The sequence below is a fragment of the Heterodontus francisci genome, unplaced genomic scaffold, assembly GCF_036365525.1.
Source record: "Heterodontus francisci isolate sHetFra1 unplaced genomic scaffold, sHetFra1.hap1 HAP1_SCAFFOLD_59, whole genome shotgun sequence".
Taxonomy (NCBI): Eukaryota; Metazoa; Chordata; class Chondrichthyes; order Heterodontiformes; family Heterodontidae; genus Heterodontus; species Heterodontus francisci.
Window position 1 is genome coordinate 1 of NW_027140758.1, and position 26164 is coordinate 26164.

Sequence of the window (26164 nt, forward strand, 5' to 3'; positions counted from 1 at the left end):
GTTGCCTCACAACCCTTCCATTTCATTTCTCATGCCATGTACATTTGACAGCAAACAAATAATTTCTGGCTACAGTTCGAGGGGTTTCCCATGGATCCAGCTCCTCAGTTCACTATGGTGGGGGGACCTTACACTGTGGTCTTTCCCCATTGAGCCTTTGCTGCAGCTGCCCCAAGCTTTAGTGCGTCCCTCAGCACGTAGTCCTGGACCTTGGAATGTGCCAGTCTGCAACATTCGGTGGTGGACAACTCTTTGCGCTGGAAGACCAGCACGTTTCGGGCAGAGCAAAGAGCATCTTTCAACGAATTGATAGTCTTCCAGCAGCAGTTGATGTTTATCTCGGTGTGCGTCCCTGGGAACAGCCCGTAGAGCACGGACTCCTGTGCTACAGAGCTGCTTGGGATGAACCTCGACAAAAACCATTGCATCTCTTTCCACACCTGCTTTGCAAAGACACATTCCAGAAAGAGGTGGGCAACCGTCTCTTCCCCACCACAGCCACCTCGAGGGCATTGTGCAGAGGGGGTGAGACTTCGGGCATGCAGGAAGGATCTGACGAAGAGGACTCTTCTCACCATCAGCCAAGCTACATCTTGGTGCTTGTTTGAAAGTTCTGGTGATGGGGCATTCCGCCAAATTACTTTGGAAGTCTGCTCGGGGAACCATCCGACAGGATCCACCATCTTCTTTTCCCGTAGGGTCTTGAGAACATTCTGTGCAGACCAGTGCCTGATGGATTGGTGGTCAAAGGTGTTTTTCCACAGAAACCTTTCCATGAAGGATAGGTGTTGCAGCACAGTCCAACTGGATGGAGCGTTCCACGGCAATATGACCAGGCCCATCCTTCGCAACACCGGGGACAGATAGAACCTCAGCATGGAGTGACACTTGGAGTTTGCGTACTGGAGGTCTACACACAGCTTGATACAGCAACACACAAAGGTAGCCATCAGGATGAGGGCGATGTTGGGTACATTTTTCCCGCCTTTCTCCAGAGGTTTGAACATCGTGTCCCTCGGAACCTGGTCCATTTTGGATCCCCAGATGAAGCGGAAAATGGCTCAGGTGATCACCACAGTGCAGGAGTGCAGTATGGGCCAGACCTGCACCACGTACAGTAACCTGAAACAATGGAGAGAGATCGCTGCTCCCACATGTTCAGCTTATGTTGTACCCTGGCTACTCGTTCCTCCCAGGATTTGGTGCACGCCCCGGCCCTTCCGAACCATACCCCAGCACCTTCAGGTCGGCTGACCTAATGGTGAAGGGGACAAAGGATCGGTCAGCTGAGTTCCCACAGAACATGGCCTCGCTATTGTCGTGTTTAACATTGGCTCCCGATGCCAGTTCGAGCTGGTCACAGATGCTCATCAGTCTGCGCACAGGCAGCGGGTTCAAGCAGAAAACGGCGATGTAATCCATGTACAGGGAAGTTTTAACCTGAGTGCCTCCACTGCCGGGGATTGTTACCCTTCTGATTATCGCATTCTTCCTAATAGACTCAGAAAAGGGTCCAATACAGCAAACAAACAAGACAGGGGAGAAAGGACAGCCCTGCCTGACTCCAGATGGGATTGAGAAACTTTCTGATTCCCACCCATTGATTGAGACTGCGCTACTGATGTTTGTGTAGACCAGTTTAATCCAATTGCAGATTCCCTCCCCAAACCCCATTTTGGAAAGTACGTCCATCATGTCGGTGTGCGATATCCTGTCAAAAGCCTTCTCCTGGTCCAGGCTGATGAGGCAGGTGTCCACCCTCCTGTCCCGTAAATAGGTGATCGTATCCCTGAGTAGCGCGAGGCTATCAGAGATCTTCCTGCCTGGTATAGTACAGGTCTGATCAGGGTCAATCACCAACTCCAGAGCAGACTTGACTCGACTGGCGATGACTTTTGACAGAATCTTGGAGTCGATGTTAAGCAGTGAGATGAGCCGCCAATTTCTGATTTCTGCCCCCTCCCCCTTCCGCTTGTAGATGAGGGTGATGATGCCTTTCCTCATGGATTCTAATATGCTGCCGGCCAGGACCATACTCTGGTATACTGCCAGACTTTTTTTTTAAATTTCCAAAATATACTTTATTCATAAAAATCTGTACAAATTACATTCCCAAACAGTTTAAAACAGCATCAAGTCAAAAAATACAAACAGTGCAAAGGTGATCAGTTTCCTTCTATACAATCACGAGTTGCCTCACAACTCTTCCATTTCATTGTCATGCCATATACATTTCTACATTTACAGCACACAAAATTTTCCCTATACGGTTCGAAGGGTTTCCCATGGATCCAGCCCCTCCGCTCCGCTTGGTGGGGGGACCTTACATAATGGTCTTTCCCCATTGAGCCTTTGCTGCGGCTGCCCCAAGCTTTAGTGCGTCCCTGCCCACGTTGTCCTGGTCCTTGGAATGTGCCAGTCTGCGACATTCGGTGGTGGACAACTCTTTGCGCTGGAAGACCAGCAAGTTTCAGGCAGACTAAAGGGCGTCTTTCACCGAATTGATAGTCCTCCAGCAGCAGTTGATGTTTGTCTCGGTGTGCGTCCCTGGGAACAGCCCGTAGAGCACAGACTCCTGTGTTATCGAGCTGCTTGGGATGAACCTCGACAAAAACCACTGCATCCCTTTCCACACCTGCTTTGCAAAGACACATTCCAGGAGGAGGTGGGCGACCGTCTCTTCCCCACCACAGCCACCATGATAATTCTTGCCTCAAATCAGTGCACAATAAAAGAGACTGATTCCGTCAGCTTCCTTTTTTTTACAGGCCGCCCGGACCTGGCTGAGAAAGGCAGAGTGAGAGCAGGGAGGGGAGGAGACAAGAGTGAAGATTAAACAGAGAGCGAGAATGAAGGAGACACCCAGAGTGACAGACAGAGAGAGAACGGCACCTTATCTTTCATCTCCACCTCCAGTTTCATCCGGGCTGCCAATTTCAAACCCTTTATTAACAGTAGAACCGAAACCCAGCTCTCCACGCAAACCCTTCCAGACTCGACCTTCACAGTCAAGGCTTTCCAGAAAGCCGGAGCTTTTAAGTATGATCCTGCTACAATTAACACTCAGTAATATTCCCACCAAAACACAATCCATTCTATAACAAGGAACCTCCTCAGTAACATCACCATTTCCACACACATCCGCTTCCAACAGTTTACAAACACCCTATTGCAGCTGTTTGGGGAATCTCCTGTGTTAAGATTGGAGTTGGAAAGCGGCCTTTACCCGGCAGTGTTATCGTCTCACACTGAATCTGCCAGACATCCTGTTCTCTTTATTGCGAGAGAGAAAGCACGGATTTAGGAAATGTTCATTTGAAATGATCTCTATTGAGAACGAGCCCGGCCGTGGGACAGGTATTCCAGTGCAAAGAGCTGTCTATGACCGAGTGTTGCAGACTGGCACATTCCAACATTCAAGACTATGTGCTGTGGGACGGCATTGAAGCTTGGGGAAGCCACCATGGAGTCTCAATAGAAAGGCGACAGACGAAGGCCCTCGTGCAGCGAGAGGCTGGAACCTGTGTAAAACCGCTCGGGCTGTTTGCACCAGAGAATGTTTGATGTGTAATGTAAATACTGTAAATATAACCTGTGCAGGCAGGGATAGTGAGATACCTCATGTACATTATTGAAGGAAACTGATCTGTATTGTACCTTATGTAATATTAAATTTGAACTGCTTTGCAATGTAATTGCACAAATTATATGAATAAAATACATATTGTGCAAAAGAAAGCAGCTTTCCTGTCAACACACACCTTGTCTCAGGGCACATCTTTCCTGTGATCTTGTCACACCCAACTTCGCTCTATATCTTCTGACACACACACTTTACAGTCTGTCATTTCCAAAAACAAGCATTCTAAAATCAAAAGACATTTTGTTTATTTCTCCTTTCTTTTCATTTCTCCTCTATTCTTCTCAATCACTCCCTTCAACAGTCCTATTCAGATCAAGGTGGAATGTGAATAGTGTCACAACTCACCTCTGACACTATTATTACCCTTCCCTTCTCTTGTCTTATTCAATGGGAAAGTTTTATTCACCAGTCTGTTGCTGTTTTACACTCTTGCCATACCATCTGGTATTGCATCCATCTGAATTCTGTGCTTTCATGGCCTTATATTTCTTTTCCACTTCTGGATGATTTGTTTGCTTCAGTTCCATTCAACCAGGCTGGACCACAGGGAAGCTTAGAACAAAGAACAAAGAACAGTCCAGCACAGGAACAGGCCATTCGGCCCTCCAAGCCTGCGCCGATCTTGATGCCTGCCTAAACTAACACCTTCTGCACTTCCGTGGCCTATATCCCTCTATTCCCTTCCTATTCATGTATTTGTCAAGATGTCTCTTAAACGTCGCTATCGTATCTGCTTCCACCACCTCCCCTGGCAGCAAGTTCCAGGCACTCACCACCCTCTGTGTAAAAAACTTGCCTCGCACATCCCCTCTAAACTTTGCCCCACGCACCTTAAACCCATGTCCCCTAGTAACTGACTCTTCCACCCTGGGAAAAAGCTTCTGACTATCCACTCTGTCCATGCCGCTCATAACTTTGTAAACCTCTATCATGTCGCCCCTCCACCTCCGTCGTTCCAGTGAAAACAATCTGAGTTTTTCCAACCTCTCCTCATAGCTAATGCCCTCCAGACCAGGCAACATCCTGGTAAACCTCCTCTGTCCCCTCTCCAAAGCCTCCACGTCCTTCTGGTAGTGTGGCGACCAGAATTGCACGCAATATTCGAAGTGTGGCCTAACTGAGATTCTGTACAGCTGCAACATGACTTGCCAATTTTTATACTCTATACCCCGACTGATGAAGGCAAGCATGCCGTATGCCTTCTTGACTACCTTATCCACCTGCGTTGCCACTTTCAGTGACCTTTGCCTTGGGTGGGTCCACGTTGATCCATTACATTCAGAATCACCTCCTTGAAATAACTCCACAGTACAACTACAGTAACCACACAGAATCTGCTTCAAACACTCCTCCACATTTTATCTGTTCTGACTGTCAACACCTCCAGCTCTTTGGTTTAAGTGGAACCCATCAGGTTTGTATAGGCTCCTTCTATTCTGAAAGCTGTAGAACTGGTTCAGGGAATTCAGCCCTGTTTCTCTACTCTAAAGGCTCAGCCATGCTTGATCTGCGTGGTATTTTGCTTTTATTGCAACGTTACAAGACCTCCAATCCTCTGGAAAACGATGGTCAGACCTTCCACTATTTCTTCCCTGGCTTCATTCAACAGCCTGGGGTACATTTCATCTGGTCCTGGTGATTTATCCACATTCAAGGATGCTCATCCCATTAAGACTTCCTCTCTTCTTAACTTATCACGTCCAATACTTCACACTCCTACTCCTTCATAACAATATCTGCATCACCCCCTCATTTGAGAAGACAGTAATGTATTCATTAAGGATATTGGCAACATCTTCTACCCCGATACAAAGGTTACATTTTTGATGTTTTCTGTGCCCTGCTGTTTGCTCAGTTGCCTCTTGCTCCAATGTTTTGATGCAACATCTTTGGGTCCATTATTATTTTGCTTGTCCATGTTCTTTCCTGTTCTCTCTTTGCTCTTCACCTCTGCTCCCAAACGCCTCCAGAGCAGTCAAAACACAAGGTGTTAGAAGTGGGATTTGAACCCACGCCTCCAATGGAGATTGCGACCTAAACGCAGCGCCTTAGACCGCTCGGCCATCCGGACCGCCTACTGGTTAGCATTAATGCTAAGGAAATTATTCATTCTTTGTGAAAGTATTTGTGAGATTGTGGAAATGTCTGGAAGAGGAAAGACCAGCGGGAAAGCTCGGGCCAAGGCCAAGTCTCGCTCCTCCCGGACCGGACTGCAGTTCCCGGTGGGCCGTGTTCACAGGCTCCTGAGAAAGGGTAACTATGCTGAGCGTGTGGGTGCTGGAGCCCCGGTCTATCTGGCTGCTGTGCTCGAGTATCTGACCGCTGAAATCCTCGAGCTGGCCGGTAACGCGGCCCGGGACAACAAGAAGACCCGCATCATCCCCAGACACCTGCAGCTGGCCGTCCGCAACGACGAGGAGCTCAACAAGCTGCTGGGAGGGGTGACTATCGCTCAGGGCGGGGTGCTGCCGAATATCCAGGCCGTGCTGCTGCCCAAGAAAACCAGCGCTCAGAGCTCCCAGAAAAAGTAAAGCGGCCAAAATGTCATCTAATAAACCAAAGGCTCTTTTCAGAGCCACCCACAGTCTCTGTGAAAGGGCTGGTTACTGTCAGGAGGGAGTCAGTGATGGAGTTATTGTAACAGTGGATTGACCTGTTTCACATCTGTCCAGGTGTGTTTTCAGTTCCCTCTCTGGATTTCGCTCTGTTTCTCTGCTCACACATCTCCCCCTCTCGTTAAGTGAAGAAGTGAACTGCAGGGTGTCAGAATCAACAATTTAATAAATCACGCTGCCTTCGATTTGATAAATCCCGAGATTATCCCGGTACATTAACGGGAACTGGTTCGGTGCTGATGAATTAATTTAATAATGGAAGTGTCCGGGTTAATTCTCTGTTTTTCATTTGGACAGTTTGAATTGTGTTTTTTTTTTCTCTCCGGTGATCTGAGCGCCGCTTCTCAATGAGAATCTGCTCCCAGAACAGAGTAAATGCAGGAAGAAAGAAGCCATTCTCGGGCTGTGTGTTTCTCTCCTAACCTGATCTGTTTAGACCGCACTGTTCCCAGAGGACGGAATCAGTGAGAGTTGTGCACACACAGGAGCTGAGTCCACTGCAGCGCTTTAATATGTGCCTTCTCCCCGGCCCGCCCTATTCTCCGGACACAACGTTGTTTGTTCCCCCGGCGGCATGGTAGAGTCGGGGATTCTCTCCCCGCAGTGTCAGTGGCTGCAGCCCCGGAGAACTGGCGGTTTCAGTCAGAGTGACCGAGCTACCTTACAGGACTCACCCCCTGAATTTGTGAACTGAGACTACACCGAACACATCCCCAGTTAGAGTGAGGGCCGGACATCCTTCTGTTTTATTACAGAGAGTGGGGAAAGGGCTGGGTGGAGGGGAGTCACCAGGGATCCTGGATTTGCTCCAAATCATTTCCATGTGGAATCTGCAGGCGGGGCCGGGACAGGGATCATTTGATCAGGGGATCAGCTCTTTCCTGAGAGATGTGGGTGGCTCTGAGAAGAGCCTTTGTGTTCAGATGTTTACAAGTTTCCCGCGCTCTTTCACTTCTTTCCAGACCCTGCTTTCTGAGCCTTCGCTGCTTTCAGCTTGACCTTGCTCTTCCATGTCTGCACTTTCTTCAGCGCCTTTCCGCCCGCCGCACTCTTGCCTTTTTTGACCTTCTTCGCAGGAGACTTTTTCTGAAGCACTGCTTTCTTCAACGCCTTATTTGGCGTTGCCGCCGCCTTGCTGCTCGTTTTCTTGGCTGTTACTTTCTTTGTTGTCACTTTCTTGGCTGCTGGTTTCTTCAGCAATGATTTCTTGTCTGCTGGTTTCTAACGAAGGAGTTATTGTCTGCTGGTTTCTTCACTAAAGATTTCTTGGCTGCTGATTTCTTCACTAAAGATTTCTTGTCTACTGGTGTCTTCACTAAAGATTTCTTAGCTGCTGGTTTCTTCACTAAAGATTTCTTGTCTGCTGGTTTCTTCACTAAAGATTTCTTGGCTGCTGGTTTCTTCATGAAAGATTTCTTGTCTGCTGGTTTCTTCACTAAAGATTTCTTATCTGCTGGTTTCTTCACTAAAGATTTCTTGGCTGCTGGTGTCTTCGCTAAAGATTTCTTATCTGCTGGTTTCTTCACTAAAGATTTCTTGTCTGCTGGTTTCTTCACTAAAGATTTCGTATCTGCTGGTTTCTTCACTAAAGATTTCTTGGCTGCTGGTGTCTTCGCTAAAGATTTCTTGGTTGCTGGTTTCTTCACTAAAGATTTCTTGTCTGCTGGTTTCTTCACTAAAGATTTCTTGTCTGCTAGTTTCTTCACCTTCTTTCCCTCTTTTCCCTGGGTTTTCCTTCTTGCTGATTTTGAAGGAGCCGGAGGCTCCCTGTCCCTTGCTCTGCACCAGGGAGCCTTTGTTCACATTCCTCTTGATACTTTGCTTGATCTGGGTCCTGAGCTTCTCCACATCGACACCGCTGCTACCCAGAGCCTTCTTTATGGCGGCCAGGGACATCCCCTTGCGATCGCTGAAAGCCGGCACAATCTTGAGGATCTGTTCGCCCAACGGGAGACCGGCTGGCTTGTTCCGGGGAGCCGCCTTCTTCTTCTTGGGAGTCTTGACTTGGGCGGCGGAGGCGGCTGGAGGAGCCGTTTGGGCTGCTCGACTATCGGACATGTCCGGGACTCTGCACAAATTCTCACTGTCAGTGTGAACTGGGTCAGAAATGAAGCCGGTGATGGTGGCACAGAGCAACTTCAAGGCAGAGAGAGGACGGGGTGGAGACAAGCTGCTGTCAGCTCTCGGCTCCTGCTGTCTCTCTGTGTTTCTCTCTCCTCACAAACTCTCCAATTCCATTGAAATTCAGAGACTCCAGACTTCCAGACTAGATCTTTCCTGTCTCTCACTCCAGTATGTTTGCTGTTGAAAAGCTTTCACTAGGATTGAGGACTCCATTTTCCATTTAACCTGGTTTTATTGCTGCACTGACCGCCCTCTCTCACCCCTCGCTGACATGTTCTCTACTTTTCAACTGAAATCTTGAAATTAAAAAAAATGATCCCGAATTCCCACTTTGGGGCTGAGCAGGGAGCAGGGCGGTTCTTTGACTGGAAAATCATTTGATTTTACACAAGAATGACTCTGAAATCCGGCGATGAGAGCGGACCCACAAACACAGTGGCTTCAGACTAACCCGCCCTCCCCTTTAATACAATCTCTCTTCCACAATATTCACATCTGCATATTCACAGGACAAACTGTTCCCTGAATGTAGAGTTCCCAGGACAGGTTTTCCCCTCCGCTCGGTCTGTGCTGCGGATTCTTGGGGGTGAGTTGTATTTTCTCAGCTCAGTCAGTGTTAAGCAGTCTGGGGCCGGCGCTCCGAATATTGTCTGTTAACCAGAGTCCGCTACAAGAGCCAATCACAGTTGTGACTTTTTTTATTCGTTCATCGGATTTGGGTGTGAGTCCAGAACCAGGGGTCATAATCTAAGGATACGGGGTAAACCTTTCAGGTTGTCCTTTCTCTCTCTGCCGACACCCACCCCCGGTCTCCTCTCTCCCTCTTACTCTCCTCTCTCTCTCTCCCTCTCTCTGACAGTTGCAGAGAGCGAGAACTCTCAGCTTTATGGTTAGTCTTTTTTTTAAAATCGCAGCCGTCAGTTTCACAGCTGACAGGTGCTTTGAGCAGAGACAGCACTTCCGAAACTCGGACAAGCTCGGGTTTTTCTGGAGGGCTTTGAAATGAAATCAGAACTGCCGGAAAGCTCCGAACTTGTCCGAGGTTCTGAAACGTTGTCTCTGCTCTCAGGACCTGTCAGCTGTGAAACTGACGGCTGCGATTTGATTGAAAGTCAGACTGGTCTGGAAGAAGAAGTCAATGGGAAATTTCTCATCCCTGAAATTATCAGTCACGGACCGAAATGTTTTAACGTGGACACTGGTGTCCATGTACAGACATGTTGCCAACCCCTGTTCTTCACACAGACTTACCAATCACACACTGATCAACGCCAACAAATAATTTGACTTTTTTATTGAAGACTGACAATACTATATACAATTTCCAGGAGAGTATTACAGGCACATCTTACCGGGGATCATCCCATCTCCCACTCTGTGTCACATACTGTATGACATCAATTCCTGAAGTGATGATGCACACACGAGTTACCAATTCCTTGAAACAAAGAGTAGGCATAAATGGGCCATTTTCTCATTGGCAGGATGTGACTGGTGGAGTGCCACAAGGATCAGTGCTTGGGGTTCAATTATTTACTATCTATATTAATGACATGGAGGAGGGGGCAGAGTGTAATATATCCAAATTTGCTGATGATACAACAATAGGTAGGGCATGTTGTCATGAAGACATAAGGAATCTCCAAGGGGATATAGATAGGTTGAGTGAGTGGGCAAAAACTTGGCAGATGGAGTTTAATGTAGGAAAGTGTGAGGTCATACACTTTGGTAGGAAGAATCAAAATGCAGACTATTATATAAATAGACAGAGACTCCAAAAAAGAGGGATCTGGGTGTTCTTGTGATTGAAACACAAAAAGTTAGCATGCAGGTGCAGCAAGTAATTAAGAGGGCAAATGGAATTTTGGCCTTTATTGCTAGGGGGCTGGAGTTTAAAAATAGGGAAGTCTTGTTAAAGCTGTACAGGGTGTTGGTGAGGCCACACCTGGAGTGCTGTGTACAGTTTTGGTCCCCGTATTTAAGAAAGGATATATTGGCATTGGATACAGTCAAAAGAGATTCACTCGGCTGATTCCTGGGAGAAAGGGGTTGACTTATCAAGAATGGCTAACAAGTTAGGCCTTTATACATGAAAGTTTAGAAGAATAAGGGTGATCTTATTGAAATGTATAAGATTCTGAGGGGGCTTGACAGGGTCGATGTTTCCACTAGTGGGGGAATCTCAAACTAGGTGACATAGTTACAGAATAAGGGGACAGTCATTTAAAACTGAGATGCAAAGGAATTTCTTCTCTCAGAGGGTAGTGAATGTCTGGAATTCTCTACCCAGAGAGTTGTGGAGGCTAAATCACTGAAAGCATTTAAAGAGGAGGTAGATAGATTTTTGAAATATTGGGGAGTTGAGGGCTATGAGGAGCTGGCACGAAAGAGGAGTTGAGGTCTGGGGCAAATCATCCCTGATCTTATTAAATGGTGGTGCAGGCTTTGGGGACTGAATGGCCTACTCCTGCTCCTATTTCTTATGTTCTTATAAGGGGGCTACAAAGAGATGTGGATCGGTTAAGTGAGTGGGCAACAACCTGGCAAATGGAGTAAAATGTGGGAAAGTGGGAAATTGTCCACTTTGGCGGGAAGAATAAAAAAGAAGCATATTATCTAAATGGTGAGAGATTGCAGAGCCCTGAGATGCGGAGGGATCTGGGTGTCCTCGTGTATGAATCGCACAAGGTTAGTATGCAGGTACAGCACGTAATTAGGAAAGCTAATAGAATGCTCGTGTTTATCGCGAGGGGAATTGAATACAAAAGTAGGGAGGTTATGCTTCAGCTATACAGGGCATTGGTAAGACCACATCTGGAGTACTGTCTACAGAACTGGTCTCCTTATTTAAGGAAGGATGTGAATGCATTGGAGGCAGTTCAGAGAAGGTTTACTGGACAAATACCTGGAATGGTGGGCTGTCCTACAAGGAAACATTGGACAGGCTTGGCTTGTATCCACCAGATTTTAGAAGAGTAAGAGGCAACTTGATTGAAACACATAAGATCCTGAGGGTCTTGACAGGGTGGATGTACAAAGGATGTTTCGTCTTGTGGGAGAATCTAAAATTAGGGGTCACTGTTTAAAAATATGGGGTCGCCCATTTAAGACAGAGATGAGGAGAATTTCTTTCTCTTAGAGGGTTGTGAGTCTTTGCAGTTCTCTTCCTCAAAACGCAGTGGAAGCAGAGTCTTTGAATATTTTTAAGGCAGATGTAGATAGATTCTTGATAAGCAAGGGGGTGGTCAGGGGTAGCTGGAAATGTGGGTCATCAGTTCAGCTATGAAATTATTGAATGGTGGAGCAGGCTGGAAGGGCCGAGTGGCCTACTCCTGCTCCTAATTCATATGTTCGTATGCTTGTATGTTTGTATAAAGCCCAAGATGCCATATATTTTACTACTACTCTCTCAATATGCCCTGCTACCTGCAAAGATCGATGCACATGCATCCCCAGGTCCCTCTGTCCCTGAACACTCTTTAGAACTGTGCCATTAAGGATACATTGCCTCTCCCTATTCCTTCTGTCAAAATGCATCACCTCACACTTAACAGTATTAAATTCCATCCGTCACCTCTCTGCTCATTCTGCTAGCCTATCTATGTCCTATTGCAGGCGGTTCATATCATCCTCACTGTTTGCCTCACCTCCAAGTTTTGTATTGTCAGCAAATTTTGAGATTCTGTTCCGTATTCCAAGATCCACATATTTTATACATAGCAAGAAAAGCAGTGATCCCAGCACTGACCCTCGGGGAACACCACTGTCGACCATCCCCTAGTCTGAAAAGAAACCATTTACTACAACTTGCTTGTTTCTGCCCTTAATCCAATTTTTTAACCAATTGGACACTGACCCTCCTATTCCATGAGCCTCAATTTTGTTAACCAGCCTTTTATGTGATACCTTATCAAATGCTTTCGTAAAATCCATAGAAACAACATCCACTGCATTTCCTTCATCAAACTTCTCTGCTCCTTCATCAAAAAATTCAATTAGATTAGTGAAGCATGATCTGCCTTTTACAAATCCATGCTGGATATCCTTAATTAACTCAAACCTCTCTAAATGTCCATTGATATTTTCCCTGATTATCATTTCTGAAACCTTACCCAGCATTGATGTTAAATTAACTGGCATGGAGTTGCTTGGACTGTCCTTACACCCTTTCTTGAATAAGGGTGTCATTTGCCACTCTCCAATCCTCTTATTCAGGGAAGATTGGAAGATTATGGCAAGCCCTTCCTGGAGGAGTCTAGACATGCAAGGACTCAACTACCAGCAAGCGTAGAAAGCAAGACCCAGGCTCAGGGCCTTCAGTTTCCCCTGGAGGGGAGTCGGAGAGGCAGCGGATCCTGTGAGGAACCACAGTTCCGGAAAGATGAGAAGGTCATTATGAGGGGACAGAGGAGATTAAGTTCAAGGTTTCCTAGCTTATAAGCAAGTGCAGAGACAAGGAATGGTGCTGGGGCAAATAATAGGAAGCTGTGATCGGTTGGAAGGCAGGAGTGATTAAATGAAAGAAGAGATGATGGTGCAAGGCAAAAGTCAGGGAAACAACAAGAAACATTTGGCCGGCACAGATACCAGGTGTGGGGTTTGAACACACACAGACATATATTCATTGGATTTTAAGTCCAACACCTTAACCACTCAGCCCTCCTGGTTCATTACCCCGTTGCTGAAAATGAAATTTAATGTGATCCGGATGACATCTGGCCTTTTACAATATACAATTATGACTCCTCTCCCATGCTAAATTGGACCTTTCATTACTTATGAACCTCAATTGGATCACCCCTCAGTCTAGGCTTCTCTAAGGTGTAGGGTTCCAACTCTTTTAGTCTAACTTGATAACGAAGATGTCTTACACTGGGAATTAGTTTAATGTCTCTCCTCTGTACCCTGTAAAAAGCCTCAATAGCACCCATCATGTGAGGAGACCAAGACTGGATACAATATTCCAAGTGAGGCCTGACCAAGGTTTCATAAAAGGACAAATTCGGGACATCTCAGATACTGAAGGAGTCCGTGTCCAGAAGCAGCAAGACCTGGACAACATTCAGGCTTGGCCTGCTAAGTGGCAAGTAACATTCACACCACATAAGTACCAGGCAATGACCATCTCCAACAAGAGAGAATGTAACCATCTCCCTTTGACGTTCAACAGCATTACCATCGCTGAATCCCCCCCACCATCAACATCCTGGGGGTAACCATAGACACAATCTTAACTGGACCATTCATATAAATACTGTGGCACCAAAGGTAAAACAGACAGTGAGAATTCTGCAATGAATAATTCAGCTCTCGGTACGAGGTGAAATGCTCATTAGGAGAGCTGGAAAAATGGACTGGTCAGGTGTGCAGAAAAGTGGCAAATGGAATTCAGCTTGGAGAAGTGTGAGGTGATGCCTTTGGTGAGGTCAAACACGGCAAAGGAATACACAATTAATGGGTGAATACTGAGAGGTCTAGAGGAAGTGAGGGACCTTGAAGTGAATGTCCACAGATCCCTGAAAGTAGCAGGACAGGTTGATAAGTTGGTTGAGAAGGCTTATGGAATCCTTTCCTTTATTAGCCGAGGTATAGAATATCAGAGCAGGGAGGTTATGCTGGAACTGTATCAATCATTAGTTAGGCCACAACTTGAGTTCTGTGTGCAGTTCTGGTCACCTCATTCCAGAAAGGATGTAATTGCACTCGAGAGGTTACAGAGGAGATTTATGAGGATGTTGCCAACTCTGGAAAAATGCAACGATGAGGAAAGATTGGATCGGCTGGGGTTGAATAGAGGAGGCTGAGGGGAGATTTGATTGAAATGCATAAAATTGTGAGGGGTCTGGATAGAGTGGATGGGAAGGGTCTATTTACCTTAGCAGGGAGGTCAATGACTAAGGGGCATAGATTTAAAGTGATTCGTTGAACGATTAGAGGGGAGATGAGGAAACTTTTTTCACCCAGAGGGTGCGAGGGGTCTGAAACTCACTGCCTATCAGGGTAGTTGAGGCAGAAACCCTCAACTCATTTAAGAGGAGTCTGGATGTGCACCTCAAGTGCCTGAACCTGCAGGGCTACGGTCCAAATGCTGGACAATGGGATTCCGCTGGGTTGCCCGATTTTTGGCCTTCCTGTGCTCTAAACTTTCTATGTTCAATGATTCTATGCAGAGACAATGGGCCGAATAGCCTCCTTCTGCACTGTAATAATTTTGTGATTTTTGACTCTCCAAAACTTGTCCACCATCTACAAGGCACAAGCCAGGATGAGTGCAGCTCCAACAATACTCTAGAAACTTGACACTGTTCAGGACAAAGCAGCTGCCTTGATTGTCACCCCATTCACCACCTTAAACATTCACTCCCTTCACCACTGACGCACAGTGGCAGTAGTGTATACCATCTCCCAGATGCACTGCTGCAACTCACCAAGGCTCCTTCAAAAACACCTTCCAAACCGAAGACCTCCACCACCTTGAAGGACAAGGGCTGCAGATGCATGGAAACACCACCATCTGCAAGTTCCCCTTCAAGTCACACACCATCTGATCTGCAACAATATCGCTGTTCATTCACTGATGTTGGGTCGAAATCCTGGATCTCCCTTCCTAACAGCACTGTGGGTGTACCTACACCACATGGAGTGCAGCAATTCAAGAAGGCAGCTCACCGCCATCTTGTCAAGGACAATTAGGGATGGGTAACAAATTCTGGCCTTGCCAGTGTCGCTCACATCCCATGAAAGAATATGCCCCATCTTATTTGCAATTATCCTCTGAATGCAGCCCAACCCCCTATTTGCTCCAACTATCACTTCACAGCATTGCTGCTGTACCTTTCGAGATCTGTGCACTAGAACATCCAGATCTCTGCTCAAAATTATTTTCTTTCTCCACCTGCTTTAATGTTTTTCCCTGAAGGGTGTATGAATGTTGAGCATTCGCCCTGTCCACATGAATAACACTGCACTTGCCCAAATTAAACATCATTTACCAGTCATGAACCCAATCTCCCAACACATTAAGATCAGCCTGAAACAGTCGAGCATCGTCTACAGTCTGAACACTCGCACAGATCTTCAAATCATCTGTAAATTTACAGATGGTGCCCCCTACACCTCCATCCAGATCATTAATAAAAATAATAAAGAGAAACAGACCCAACACCGATCCCTGTGGGATACCACTGGTAACTGGTCTCCAAACAGATCCAGATCCATCTGTCACTACTTTCTGCCTACATCGTGCCAGTCAGTTCCCAATCCAGATCAATATATTACCACTGATACCAGGGACTTTAATATTATAGAGAAGCCTCTTGTGTGGAACCTTATCAAAATCTTTTGGCTGAGATCCGCTAATTGAGCACAGGCCGGGGATGAGGCCTAGGCCTGTCCTGCTCTGTGTGTGGGTCTCAGGAAGGCACAAGGTGAGATCAGCTCACTGAGCACAGGCCCTTCCTGCTTTCTAGTGCTCAGTACCTCACCAAATGAGAATAACTAACACACCACAGGCCAGGGAGCCTCGGCCCATCCTCCCCCGATTGTGGTTCAGTGCCAACCAGGTCAGATCAGCTAATTCAGCACAGGCTGGAGATGGAAGCTGGATCTTTCCTGCTCTGGGGGCTCCGTACCATACCAGGTGTGATGAAGTAAAATACCACAGGCTGGGGATGGAGCCTGGGATTTTCCTGTTCTGTGTGGGGCTCTGTACAACAGCGTGTGAGATGAACTATCATCCCTCAGGCTGAGGAAGGAGCCTGGGCCCATTCTGTTCTGTGTGGCTCCTACAACATTGGGTGGGTTCAGTTAACTCAACACAGGCCATGAATACAACCAGGCCCTTTCCTGCTCCATGTGGCTCAGTATCACACCAGGTGACATCAGCTAACACAGCCCAGGTGGGGCTGGGGCTGGAGCCTGGGCCTGTCCTGCTCTGTGGGCTCAGTAACACAGCCCGTAAGATGAACTTTTTTCAAAAGACTTCAGTGTATTTAACTCTGTGTCCAACACTGTGAGGCAGCTTTCTGTGTTTATAAAGAGTGTAATTTATTGACTGGTCTCTTGGATCTTGGAGCAAACAGGGTGACAGACAGAGGTCTGTGTGCAGAGGGTTTGTGGGTGAGCTCTGATTCCTAACCCTTTCTGGATTGTGAGGAATAAAGAATGAATGAGAGAGAGAGAATGTGGGAGAAGGGATGATAGAAGAATTTGTCCGTGAACCTGATTAAAAGTGGCTCAAACGCAAAATAATATGAAGATATCAAGAGCAGAACATTAACATAATCTGAGTTCCGCGATCTGGTCGGGTCCCATTCCCCTGAAGTGAGGAATGAACGGGTGGGGAAATTCCGCCTGGAGTTATATTTGTCTCCAATGAAGATGAGCTCACAGTGAGGATGGAATAGCTCAGTTGGGAGAACACTAGATTGAAGAACCAGGATACAATCCCTGGTTTCATCAGTTTTAATTTGGTGTCTCCTTCATTTTAAGTAGAGAGAATCAGAGGGGAGATTTTCCACTCTTGACCCCATGGGCTGAATTTTAAACTAACGGTGCGGCTCTCGGCAGAGGCACCGGAAGCGGGTGTCGTCACCACACGAGTGCAATGTGGCCGACAGACTCCGATCACGGAGCAGCCGACAAGTTAATGAAGGGGAGGCGTGGGGCCCATGTAAACAAGGACCAGAGGCAAGGAACGAGGTGCCGATGGCACTGACATCTGACACAACGGCAGGTGCTGGCACCATATTTAAAGGGCTGCCAGCCCTGCATTCACTGCTGCCTGGTTGAAAGGAGTGTCTTCCTGAGAGCCCTCTGCTGTCCCAGGACCAGTTCTGCTGCCTCTGATGCCCCAGGACCCATTCTGCTGCCTCTGTTGCCTGATGGGTAAGGAGCTGAATGCGAGCCTGCAGTGACCATGGTGCCACGGTTTAGCGATGCCACCCTGCAGGTTCTCCTCCAGGTGACAAGAGAAAGGTGCAAGATCCTCTTCCCCAGGGATGGGAGGTGGAGACCTGTCCACCTGACCAAGCAAAGCTGGCTGGAGATAGTAGGTGAGGTCAGCAGCCATGGGAAATGGATTCAGTGCAGGAAGTGGGTCAATGACCTGATCCAGGTTGCTCAGGCGACAAATCAAAGCACTTTGGACCCTTTGGACATTGCATGTGGCAGAGTGAGAGGGAATGTTTAGTGGAAAGGGAGTGACCACCCAGTCATGTGTATTGGGGAAGGGCAGCAGGAGAGGCACACGTCAGTCATTATATAACCTCACACAGTCCCTCGAGAGGGGCCGCATGCAGGAGGCATATGTGTGTCCACATCATGGACTGCTGGACTATCACCATCAGAGATGTTGGGCTTGTCCCCGCTGGGAGACTAACTTTGTTCATCATTGTGTCTGCAGGAGAAGACATCCCACAATTGGAAAGAGCGTGTAAAGACTGGCGGTGGAGTGCCTTATCTCCGTGTCCACATCCCGATGGAGGAGGAGGCCATGGAACAGGCCGGGCAGCAAAGCAGCTGCTCCATAGCTGATGGAGAGACAGGGGCATCTACCCAAGAGAGTGAGTGAACATCTCCTGGGGCACAAGGGAGCATCCGCTGCAAAGGAGCCACACTGCTCATCTGTTCACCACTGCATCAATGGAGCTGCACAGTAGGGGTGGTTGGAATGTCACGATGGGCAGACCGTAACCATTCAATGTCCCTGTTTCCTCATGAAGGCCCGGATTAACGACAAAAGCAAAGAGCTGGAGAGACTGGGAGACAGCCGGACACGTCTGAGGAGGAGGAGGGAGCCTCAGATGGTGCACCATCACATCATTCCCCTGCACCCTCCACCAGAACAGAAACGCTCACGCAAACTGATGAGCACATCACAGACAGGCCCGGGCAGCTGACGGAGGCTGTGACAACCGAGGCCACTGACAGTTGGTGGTCTGTGGGAGGCCAGGCCCACACTGAGCCCCAGGCTGATGACATGCCTCTGGTGTCACCAGCAACACGGGAAATACCGCAGCTGCAGCGAGAGGTCAGGTAACATCTGGCAGAGTTGCCAGAGGTTATGTGTACCCAAACAAGGATGGTGGAGGAGTCCATCCAGGCCTTGGGTGCTGCACTGTCTCTGATGGGGGTGTGTCTGGCTTCCTCCATTGAGAGATTGGTGACTCTCATGGAGAGCCAGATCCAGCCGATCAATCAGTGGCTGCCAGAGATGTTCGCAGACCTGCACTCCATCACTTTGTCCATGAGCTCCATCCAGCGGTGACAAGGTGAGAGGGGGGACGAGGCACCTGAATTCTCCACCAGGTCCACGTCCCTCTCAGGTCAGCAGCGAGGTACAAGTGTGTCTTATAAGGGGGAAGAGCAGCTGGCTGCTACATCTGGGGTCTCCTCTCAGGGTGCTCCTGGTGTGGACAGTAGCTCGAAAGTCCCTCTGCCAGTGACACCAGTGATGCCAGTGCCTCCATCATCCTCGATGACAGAGGGGGGTCCCTGTACCTGTGCAGGAGGCCCTTAGTGTGCCGGGGCCCTCCAGGCCTCAGGCAGCCAGTGGACGGCCACCAATGTCATCCCAAGCCATGGGGCAGCAAGGTCAGCTGCCTGTCTCCACCTCAGCTGCCAGAGCAGGGGGAGCACCACGTAGGAGCACCCGGAAAAGATTTAAGAAGAGCACCTAGATTCACTGAGGGGTTCACGGGTGAATGTACATTCCAGATGGATAGGGTTGTGTTTGGTGTCACACAGAATAAAGAAATGATGTTCTCTCACTCTGTCTCCTTCTAATTGTTGATGCCCTTTGGGACTTAATTTAAACCCTTCCTCCCAAGGGGCTGGAAGTGAGGGACCAAGCCCTGAGTTCTCAAAGCTTCGGCCTTGCCACTGTGCGATGTGTACCTGGGCGCTGTAGTGCAGAAGGAAGGAGGTGACAACAGGGCTGATTAAAGCTAAGACTTTATTGACTTGGTTCCAGAAGGTGGTAAGGCTCAAAGGAAACGTGAATGTATAAGGGTGTCTCGTGTCTCCCTTGTGTGGATCTCATGGTGGCTTTCCAGCTGTGCCTGAGGTCCTTCATCTGGCACTGCTTGGGCATTATCCTCCTCCACATCCTCATCATCAGAGGAGACATCACACTCCATGATCTCCTCACGAGTCAACACCTCACCCCTCTGTAATGCCAGATTGTGCAGTTCACAGCAAACCACCACGATATACGAGACCCTCACCGGGACGTACTGAAGGACTCCACTGGAACAATCCAGGCGCTTCAATCTCATCTTTAGGAGACCAATGGCCTCCTTGATGATCACTTGGGTTGACCCGCAGCAGGTGTTGTACCTCTCCTCTGCATCCTTGTGTGGATTCCTCACAGGCGTCAGTACTCATGTCCTCACTGGGTTGCCCTTGTCTCCAAGAATCCATCTCAGAAAGCGCATGGGGCCACGGAAAAGTTCTGGCACCTGCGACTGCCTTGGTATGCAGGCGTTGTGGCTGCTTCCCGGGATTTGTGCACACACCTGTAGGATCCATTTGTGATGGTCACAGACCAGTTACACACTGAGCAAATGGAAGCCCTTCCTGTTGAAGGCTGCTGGCTGGTCTGCAGGAGCCTTGATGGTCACATGGGTGCAGTCAATGACACCCTACACCTGGGGAAATCCAGCGATGACCCTGAGTCCTATAGCCCTCTCAGCTTGACTGTTTGGATCGATGTGCACATAGTCACCGGCCCTCCTGAAGAGGACATTGGTGGCCTCCTTGATGCACTGATTCACCACAGACTGTGAGATTCCACACATATCTCCAGTGGATCCCCGCAATGATCTGGTCATCCAGAAGTTCAGTGGCACAGTGACCTTCAGTGACACCGGCATCAGGTGCCCACCAAGTCCCATGGGGCACAGCTGCATCATGGCAGAGAGATCAGTGACAACCTCCGTGGAGAGGTGCAGTCTGTGGAGACACTATCACTCAGACATCTGCAGGTAGTTGAACCTTGGCTGACGTGTTCCTCTGCCTCCTTCTCCAGCCTCCTGTTCGAGGCTGGCCTTCCTGTGGGCACCCAAGCTGCTGTGGTGTCCCTGCTGGTGCCTGCCCTTCCCTCCCTCCCTCTCTACTCCTCCTCAACGGGAGCCTCGAATCCAGGGTGAATGAGGCCCATGACAGGTTGCCCCTCCCTGAGTGCAAGGCCTTCACAGTAAACAACACCCAGCCACATTTACTTCACTCTTTACCCACTCACATTTACCCTCATTGAGGTGGCACTGCCTCAATGGCACCCTGGTGCAGCTCCCCCTGCAGAGCTGGCACATTGGCCCCCACTCCTGACAGTGATTCCGGATGCCCTTTCCCCCTCCACCCTTGCTGCCAAGTTACGCTACCTCACCCGACAGCTTCCCAGTGAAGCCAACACTCAGCTCCCACCTCCCAGTCACCTCCTTTAACCAGGCGAGGCTCTGAAGCCCCATGGTTCCCGTGTGCTATTAGTTCAATTGGATCCAGTGAATAAAATTGCTGACAATTGGACTCATAAATACTTGAAATGCCTTCTTGCCGTGTGGATGTGCGAAGTCTGCCCTCCATGTCAGCCGCCGACAGAAAAATCCATTCCAATGTATTCCATTCCAATTGGCCATTCTCAATAAAGTGTCAGGAATGAAGGTCAGAGGAACAGACCAGGCTGGAAACACAGAAAGAGCGAGGAGAAGCTGGTGTGAAAAACAGAGATTAAACAACAGGCTTGTTCAGTTGGTTTGGTTCTGGTGTTTAGAATACCCGGAATCTGGGTTCATCTCCCTTCCAACTCAGCGAATTGTTTCAACATTATGTTCATAAAACCATAGACTGATACCCAAAGAAGGAGACCATTTGGTCCATTGTGTCTGTGCTGTCTCTTTGGTTGTGCTATCCAATTAGTCCTGCTGCTCAGCTTTTTCCTGGAATCCGTACATTTTTCCTATCAGTATTTATCCCTATTGCTTTTCAAAGTTACCACTGAATCTGCTTTCAAGTCCTGATCAGACAGTGCATTTCAGATCACAACACATCACTGGATAAAAAATCATTCCTCATTTCGCCTCTGGTTCTTTTCTCAATCACCTGATAAATACATCCTCTGGTGACTGACCCTTTTGCCACTGGAAACAATTTCTCCTTATTCAACTTATTGAAAACCTTCTTGATGATGTCACATACTAGACTGCCAGTAAAACTGAAGCCCATGTAATAAAAGGGACAATGACAGCATGCATATGAAGTTAGCAGACTGATAGGAACATAGAAGCAGGAGTAGGCCATTCAGCCCATCGAGACCACCCCACCATTCAATATGATGATGATTGATCATCCACTTCAATGCCTTTTTCCCACACTATCTCCATATCCCCTGTGTCATTTGTATTTAGAAATCTGTCAATCTCTGCTTTAAACATACTCAATGACTGAGCTTCCACAGCTCTCTGGGGTAGAGAATTCCAAAGATTCACAACCCTCTGAGTAAAGAAATTTCTCCTCATCGCTGTCCGAAGTGACTTTCCCCTTCCGTTGAAATTGTGTCCCCTGGTTCTAGATTCCTCAACCGGAGGAAATAGCTTCTTCTACCCTGTCTATCCCTTTAAATAGATGGTAATTTTCAATGAGATCACCTCTCATTCTTTGAAACTCTAGAGAATACAGGCCCAGTTTCCCCAATCTCTCTTCATAGGACAGTCCTGCCATCCCGGGAACAAGTCTGGTGAACCTTCATTGCACTCCCTCTATGGCAATGATATCCTTCCTAAGGTAAGGGGACCAAAACTGCACACAGTATTCCAAACTGCAGACCAACCAAGGTTATATACAATTGAAGCAAGATTTCACTACTCCTGTACTCAAATCCTCTTGTGATAGAGGCTAACATATCATTAGCCTTCCTAATTGCTTGCTGCACCTGCATGTTAGCTTTCAGTCACTTATTGACAAGGACACCCAGGCCCCTTTGTCCATCTACACTTTCTAATCTCTTAACATTTAAGAAATAATCTGCACATCTGTTCCTCCTACCAAAGTGGATAACCTCACATTTTTACACATTATATTCCATGTTCCACTTTCTTGTCCACTCACTAAGTCTGTCCAAATCCCCTTGGATCCGCTTTGCATCTTCCTCACAACACACATTCCCACCTAGTTTTGTGTCATCTGCGAACTTGGAAATACTACATTTGGTCCCCACATCCGAATCATTGATGTATATTGTGAACAGCTGGGTCACAGTGTAGTGGTGAACAGTTGTATTTCTGTCTGGAGGAAGGTTTACAGTGGGTTCCCCATGGTTCCTCATAACTTCAGACTGGAAAAGCTGGGGTTGTTCTCCTTGGAGCAGAGCAAGTTCAGAACAACTTTGACAGAGTTAGAATCAAGGAATCAAATGGTTACAGTACAGAAGGAGACCATTCAGTCCATCATGTCCATGACAGCTCTTTGCAAGAGCAAATCAGCTAATTCCACTCCTCTGCCCTTTCATTGTAACCCTGCAAATTTTCTCTATTCAGGTGTTTATCCAATTCCCTTTTGAAAGCCACGATTGAATCTGCCTCCAGCACACTCAGGCAGTGTAATCCAGATCCGAACCACTCACTCTGTCCCACACCCCTGGTACCATTGCAGAAAATCTCTTCTGTTCATTTCATCCCTCATAAATAATTGAAATGAAATGTTTATTAGGAAATGCACAATATAAAAAAGAGAGAGAAATAAATGCTGAGAAAAATAGAAGTCAATGTTTGGAAGGTAAAAAGAGCAAAAGATGCAACTTTTATTCTGGTTGAGTGAGAGGAATATATCACACTCTGGGGCTTTTTAAGAGGATTTACTGATAAACCTGGGATTTGAGAGGAAGCTGGTTCATGGTTTACAGAACAAATTCAGTCCCTGGGGTGGAGGCAACAGCTGCACCGTCCAATAACAGACAGGACGGGGACACTGTCTCAGGCCTGGTGAGCTCAGTCGATGAAAGCATGAAACTCTGAATCTCAAGTTTTTGAGTTTGAGCCCCACGATGGGTGTTTTTTATTTCCTTTTTAGGCTGATTTTACAGGCATTCTCCAGCTCTGAATTCCTCGGCAGAGAGTTCAAGGAGTGTTTAAAATGAGATTCAACAGCAGTATGAGAAAGTCTCTTCTTGATTCAGGACACTTACCTCTCTGCAGCAACTCGCTGCTGAAGATTGAACTTTATCTCATTTCATTTTCAGCTCATGGTCAGTGTGAATCAGTGAGACTTCTGGCTGTCTCCCACTTCACAATCCATCAGTGCTGAGAAATCAATGGGGAATATTACTCACATGTTACAATGTTTTATAAATACTTGAATGTATTTCACACTGTGTCTAACAGTGTGAATCTCCCCTGATATATCAGCTCAGCAATACTTCAACAGAACATTCACATAATGTGAGCTCTGAGATCTGTTCAGATCCCATTCCCAAGACCTGGAAAGTGGGATTGGGCTGGATCGCTCTTTTTCAGCTGGCACAGACACGATTGCTAAATGGTCTCATTCTGTGCCATAATTTTTCTCCATTTTCTATGTTCTATGAAGCGAGGTGTGATTGGGAGGGACAATTCCACCAGGGTTATATTTTCTACCAAAACAATGACACAAGGGATACTTCACTTTTTTGTTCATTCATTCATGCGATGTGGGCATCGCTGGCTCGGCCAGCATTTATTGACCATGAGAAGGTGGTGGTGAGCTGCCTTCTTGAACCATTACAGTCCATGTGGGGTAGGTACACCCACAGTGCTGTGAGAAAGGGAGTTCCAGGATTTTGACCCAGCGACAGTGAAGGAACGGCGATATAGTTCCAAGTCAGGATGGTGTGTGGCTTGGAGGGGAACTTTCATGTGGTGGTATCCCCTGCATTTGCTGCCCTTGCCCTTCGAGGTGTTAAAGGTCACTGGTTTGGAAGGTGCTGTCTAAGGAGTCATGGTGCATTGCTGCAGTGCATCTTGTAGACGGTACACACTCTGCAACTGTGCGTCGATGGTGAAGGGAGTGAATGTTTGCAGATGGGGTGCCAATCATGCGGGCTGCTTTGGCCTGGCGGTGTTGAGATTCTTGAGTTGGAATTGCACCCATCCAGGCAAGTGGAGAGTATTCCATCACACTCTTGACTTGTGCCCTGTGGATGGTGGACAGGCTTTGGGGAGTCAAGAGTCATGGATGAGTGAGAGGAATATATCACACTTTGGGGCTTTTGTAAGAGGATTTATTGATAAACCTGGGATTTGAGAGGAAGCTGCTTCATGGTTTACAGAACAAATTCAGCCCCTGGGGTGGAGCCAACAGCTGCACTGTAATTACTCGCCTCAGGATTCCAAGCCTCTGACCTGCTCTTGTAGCTACGTTATTTGTATGGCTCCCCATGGTAACCCCCATAATGTTGATAGTGCTGGATTCAGTGATTGTAATGCTATTGAATGTCAAGGGGAGATGGTTAGATTCTCTCTTGTTGGAGATATTCATTGCCTGGCACTTGTGTGGTGCGAATGTTACTTGCCACTTATCATCCCAAGCCTGTGTGACTGAAATAGCTCAGTTGGGAGAGTGTTAGACTGAAGATTCCTGGTTCAATCTGGGGTTTTGGCAGTTCTCCTTTCTTCTGCATCGCCTTTTGGTTTTGACTCTTGAGCTGCACAATTTACACTGAAATTATTTACCCAACTCTGAAGGTTGGATTGGAATAGAGAGATATCAAGAATGGGAAATATTTACATTGTCTGCTGTAGCTTATTCTCTATCTCCCTGTGTCCTTTCCCCCAGTTTTTGACTCTCTCGGGGCAGGGTGAACATTTGGTTTGCTGCATTTGTCCCAAACTGAAGCCTTTTCCACATCTCTGGGCGGTCAGACTCGCTCTGTCTGTTTTTGTTGCTCATGACCATTAACGAGAACAGGCCACGAGTTCAACGTTTATCAGCAAACGGAAGATAATTGGAAAGAATTCTGTGTTACTCCAGACCAGTGACAAAGATATAATGGATGTTATTCAAAATAAGTTCCCTCTGACATTTTATGTAAACTTGTTTGCATCTAAAAGTTGGATTTTAAGTGTTACAAAAATGTGTCAAATTCATGACTGACCATGTGACAGTGCACATGGGGATCAAATCCACAGCCATGTTGTTATCAACACTGCGTCCTAACCAACTGAACTAAGCAGCCTATAGACAGAGCCAGGTATGGGTTTGAGCCGCACGCTGGGCGGTTTGTGTTTTATTTCTCACACTGGGTGACAGAGCAATTGTACAAACAATGGACACATCACATCCCTGAAACATTGTTCTGATATAAAACAGTGTGAAATAAGAACTGAGCATGGAAATGGAACGGAACCAGAAATCAGGACTTTAATCTATTAAAGTTGATCTTGAAATTCAACCATTCACTGAACATTCCAATAGATCGAACTCTCTTCTGATATAAAATCCAAGAACTTGAGCTGCTGGAAAACATAACTGAGCCTGATGCGATTTGAACACACAACCTTCTGATCTGGAGTCAGACGCACTACCGTTGTGCCACAAGCTCACAGATAAAGCAAAGTTTTCCATTCCTGGCAGATTTACTTCTTGTTTAGATTCAGTGATTGAAATTAATTCAATGCTCATCTGACCTCCACTCTGTAAAGGCCTGCAATCCGACCTGAATCCGACGGGACCCGACGACCTGTGTCGCGTTCGGGTCATGTCGGGTCGCTCTTCCGGGTCTGGCTTTTGGACTCGGGTAGGGTCAGGCCAGGTT

General features: G+C 47.4%; 2 non-coding genes across 2 annotated transcripts; both read right to left on the reverse strand.

Moving 5' to 3' along the window:
- Window positions 1-5631: 5631 nt before the first annotated feature.
- On the reverse strand, window positions 5632-5714 carry trnal-uag (transfer RNA leucine (anticodon UAG)). Its single transcript has one exon. It is a non-coding gene; the product is annotated as a tRNA-Leu (tRNA).
- A 20165-nt stretch (window positions 5715-25879) lies between these two features.
- On the reverse strand, window positions 25880-25951 carry trnaw-cca (transfer RNA tryptophan (anticodon CCA)). Its single transcript has one exon. It is a non-coding gene; the product is annotated as a tRNA-Trp (tRNA).
- Between the last annotated feature and the right edge of the window lie 213 nt (window positions 25952-26164).